At 37.5% G+C, this 4,982-nt stretch overlaps 1 non-coding gene across 1 annotated transcript; it reads right to left on the reverse strand.

Moving 5' to 3' along the window:
• Positions 1–2,066: 2,066 nt before the first annotated feature.
• Positions 2,067–2,173, reverse strand: LOC130030916 (U6 spliceosomal RNA). Its single transcript, XR_008793575.1, has one exon. It is a non-coding gene; the product is annotated as a U6 spliceosomal RNA (small nuclear RNA).
• Between the last annotated feature and the right edge of the window lie 2,809 nt (positions 2,174–4,982).

The following is a 4,982-nucleotide window of genomic DNA, read 5'->3' on the forward strand; positions in this document are numbered from 1 at the left end:
AGTAACAATGATGGGTCTCATTCTCCTAACCCTGAAAGAGCCTTGAATATAACACTTTTTAAAATCTCAGGGTGAAGGAGTCGAAAACAGGATGATCATGATCGTGATATTCATGTAAATGCAAACCATCCGAATTTATGAAATCCATGTTGTGATTCTATTGATTTAACAATGTACACCACATTCATGTTTTATTTTTAATTACAGAAATTACAGCTTAAACAATGCTTAATATTTAAATAGAATTTTTTTATTTCAAAAGTTTGAATACAGGATATTATAAATACCACGAAAAATGCAAGGAAGTTCTATGTATCTGACAATCAAACTATTAAAATAGATAGCAAAAAAATCACTTTATATAAGCATTCAGTAAATTTAAACAGTGCTTTCAAATAACTTCACTCCATGCAGTGTATTTAATGTGTTTAAGCAATACATTAACTTGCTTGTATATTTTTCTTTCAGCCAGATGTTTTGACATCGTGTAGTCAAAGTTCTAGATTGATTAAAATTATGAACGAAGATTTATAATTATATAAAGCTGAACATAAGGACTCTTGTTTTAGAATAATTTGTCAAAGGGAATTAGGGCAAAGAATAAATCATCAGAAATATTACCAAAAAAGTTTGCACAGGGAACACTGATAAGCAGACGAAAACTATACAAATAAGAACACATATGAGGAAAAAGTTAAACTCATTACTGAAAGAACTACAAATAAAACTTCTCAGTAATACTTAGACATTATTTGTAATTTTTAATTTTTGTGCTCTATTTCTTTTAAAAATCTTTGAGGTAAAGTTAGTTATTTGATCAGCATCTTTTTCTTCTACTAAAAATAGAAAGCAGAATTTAAAACTGAACCTAGAATTTGTTATTTTTAAATATAGACACTAAGTACCTTTTTTTGTGCTTTCTTTTGGGTCACACCTGATGATGCACAGGGGTTACTCCTGGTTCTGCACTCAGGAGTTACTTCTGGCAGTGCTCAGGGGACCATATGGGATGCTGGGAATCAAACCCGGGTTGGCCGCATGCAAGGCAAATGCCCTACCCTCTGTGCTATCTCTCCAGCCCCACTAAGTACCTTTTAATATCATTGCAGAAAAAGATGCATCAAAAGCATTATTTTAAAATATTTTTGTTTTCATTTTTCCTAACAACAGCGTAGTATTCCATCGTGTAGATGTACCAGTTTCTTGGAAGCATACAAAGTCATGAAATTTTCTTATAAATGGATGGACATGGAGAGTATCATGCTGAGTGAAATGAGCCAGAAGGAAAGGGAGGGATATAGAATGACTGTACTCATTTGTGGGACATCAAGATAATAGTATGAGACAAATATCCAAGGCCAGGAAAAAAAGGACCAGAAGGACTGGTAAACGGTTGGAAACGGCCATAAGTGTGTATAAGGCAAAGGGCAGAGAGGATAGAGAAGGGACCAGTATGACAATAATAACTAGAAATGATCAGTTTGGACAAGAACTGAGTGTTGAAAGTAGGTAAGGGATATACATGATAACATGGTAACCTCTCAGTATTCATATTGCAAACCATAATGTCCAAAAAGAAAGAGAGAAAGACAGAGACAGAGACAAAGAGACAGAGAGACAGGAAAGATAGGGAGAGAGAGAGAGAGAGAGAGAGAGAGAGATAAGTGTCTGCGTGGCAGGTGGTAGGTTGGATATGGAAGAAAACGGGTAACACTGGTGTTGGGAAATATGCTCTGGTGAAGGGATGGATGTTGGAAAACTATATATAATTGAGACCCAATCATGAACAAACTTGTAACTATATCTCACTATGATTTAATAGAAAATGTTTTTTGAAACATTTCATAGATAACTTTATAAAATTTTTTATTTTTTATTTATTTATTTTTAAATTTTTATTAGTGAGACACCATAAGGTACAGTTGTAGACTTACAAATTTTTGTGCTTGGGTTTCAGTTATATAATGATCGAGTACCCATCCCTCCACCAGTGCCCATTTTCCACCACCACGGGTCCCAGCATCCCTCCCACCCCCCACCCCCCATCCCCCATCCCACCCTGCCTCAAAAATGTGGAATGCTTCACGAATTTGCGTGTCATCCTTGCACAGGGGCCATGCTAATCTTTTCTGTATCATTCCAATTTTAGTATTTGTGCTGCCGAAGCGAGCACAACTTTATATAATTTTTAGAGGAAAATTTATGATATACTAACGAAATCTATTTTCCTATAGTGTTTTATAATTTTTATTTTTTATTTTAAGAATCATATTCTTATCTAGATTTTCCTCAATTATTTTGTTACATAAATATACATAAAATACTGTATAATATCATTTTGAAGTTTTAACATTCATTCCTTTAATTGCTGTTCTGCACACATTTGGGGAGGGGGGTCAGGCTACAACTGATGGTGCTCAGGGTTTACTCCTGGTTGTGAAGAATCACTCTGGGAATAGCTCCAGGAGACCATATATGGTGCTGGTTATTGATCCAGGGCCCACTGTATGCAAGGCAAGTTCCATACCTTTGACCTCACCATCTTTTAATATATGTATTACCACTTATTTATCTTCCTTGTAAATAAATACGTTCAAATCATTTTAGATATTTTAACAAACTTATTTCTCACTGAATAGGGAGAATTGTTTGTGCGAATAAAAGTTCTGATCATATATTGGTGTTGTTCATATTTTATTACCCTCTTTCACTGTCTTAACATTTTCAAAATAACATGTTTTTGAGAGTTGAATATTTCAGAAGTTGATGAAAACTCAAGTTACCCTTTTTTGTCTTTTAATATCTCACTCTTATGTATTATCTAAGTCTTAATCAAGTGCACATTTCCTTTATTAAAAATAATTTTCGTAGACCAGAACCAAACTTCTTAAGAGTTGGGATTAAGAGTAGCTCAAGATAATCTCTTTCTCAAAACTTTATCAGTCCTGTTTATCTACAGTAGTGTTGACTCTTGAATATTGATGAGCCCATCTTTCTTAACATTAGCAGCGGCTCCTTCAGATCAGCCAGAGAAACCTTGCCGTATTCACTGTCGCCTTTCCAACAGTCATGTACCTGGCCCTGAGTAACTGCAGAATGGCCCTTGGGGACTGTCAATTTCATCAGCCTAAAGGTCAGTTTTCAGTGAAGGTTTAGACCGAGATGGATTAATGGCTGAAAACAGTGTGTGAAAAGAGGAGAGAGCAATAAATGTGAAATTCAGGTCCTATGAGGTCCATTAACAAAATTGCACATTGCAGAAGCAATAAAAGATGTGCCACTAAGCAGTGATGAACAGATGAAGGGATAGACACCATTGGTGGGAATACCAAAGGGGGATTTCAAAGAATGCTGATGTGACCCACACAGCTTTCCCTAATCCTCTCACTACCTTCCTGTTATTCCCCGCCGCCTTGCTATAAGTGACTATGTCATTTTAAAGTTCTTTTTCATGAATTTCATTGATAACTTTCTTACAGTTCATTTCTCCTTTTTGAAAATCATAAATTTTTAAATAAGAATTATCTTATCTAGCTGAAGACCTCCAGAACCAGCCACCACCATGCTGAGACCACTCTCCGCACACATGAAGGTACCGGCAGAGGAACAAAGGCACGTGGGTCCAGGGACTGAGATCTCCAAGCCTACTCGGATTGGGACTGAGCATCCTCCACTCAGATCCTCCAAATTCCAGTAGGCGTTAGTCACACTCACCAACTGGCCCCCTGGCGCTGTGTAATCCCATCAACAGCCAAGACCCAGAGACTATAAAACCCAACTCCTGGAAGCACGCGCAACATCTTATCACCTCATTCCTACTTTGGACAAACTGGCAGGCTACCAAATGTAACCTGCCCACACGGCAGAGTCTGGCAAACTCCCCGTGGCGTACCCAATATGCCAAATACCAGTAACAATGAACGGTCTCATTCTCCTAACTCTGAAAGAGCCTTGAATATGGCACTTTTCTTAAAAATCTCAGGGCTAGGACGAAGGAGACGTTACTGGGGCCTGCTCGAGGCAATTGACGAATAACAGGATGGTTGTGATTTGTGATTGTGATCTTATCTAGAAGATTTGTGGGGCTATAGCAATAGCACAGTGGTGGGGTGTTTGCCTTGTGCACAGCCAGCCTGGACGAACAACGTTCGATTCCTCTGCCCCTCTCGGCGAGCCTGGCAAGCTGCTGAGAGTATCTCACCTGCCCGGCAAATCCTGGAAGCTACCAGTGACATATCTGATATGCCAAACACAGTAACAACAAGTCTCACAATGGAGATGTTACTGGGCCCGCTCGAACAAATCGTTGAATGACGGGAGGACAGTGCTACAGTGCTACAGAATATTTATTATAAATAAAATGTATAACAAGTGTGCCGAACTCCTATATTCTTGACCAGACTTTATACTAGATTCTTTATAAAATTTTTCTCCAATTTTCATCAAAATTTCCAAAACTGCTTTATTAACTTTTGCTGCTGAGGAAATACAGGCCTAAATGATCCTGTTGGTAAGTGATAGAAGCAAGCCTCTTACCTAATTCCAAATATGAAACCTATGTCATATTGATCCTTGTCCTGACTACCTCATGTTTTCTCTGTAAATGGCATTAATTATACCTGCTCCACATTTCTACTTGGCAGTTACTTGGATAAGCAAGACAGTGAGTGTGACGGTATTTTGTTGTAAACCCAACAACAGATGCTCATTGGCCATTTACTGGGGCCCATATGTTCTTTTAGAAGTCCTTAAATTTTATCTCTAAATTCATATCCACGATACATAGTAAGTTAATTAACATATGGTTTGATATAAGGACTGTGTTTAGAAAAAATATTATTTTAAGACCATATGGTGTAATGACTATTCTTTCCTCATGGATTTCCCTTGGTTTCTTTGTCAAAAATCAACTGAATAGGACTTGTTATGTGACTCAGTAGTACATGCCTTACGTGTGTGAAGTACTGGGTTTGATTGCTGGC

Source organism: Sorex fumeus, unplaced genomic scaffold (assembly GCF_029834395.1).
Source record: "Sorex fumeus unplaced genomic scaffold, SorFum_2.1 ptg000005l, whole genome shotgun sequence".
In the NCBI taxonomy this organism is placed as follows: Eukaryota; Metazoa; Chordata; class Mammalia; order Eulipotyphla; family Soricidae; genus Sorex; species Sorex fumeus.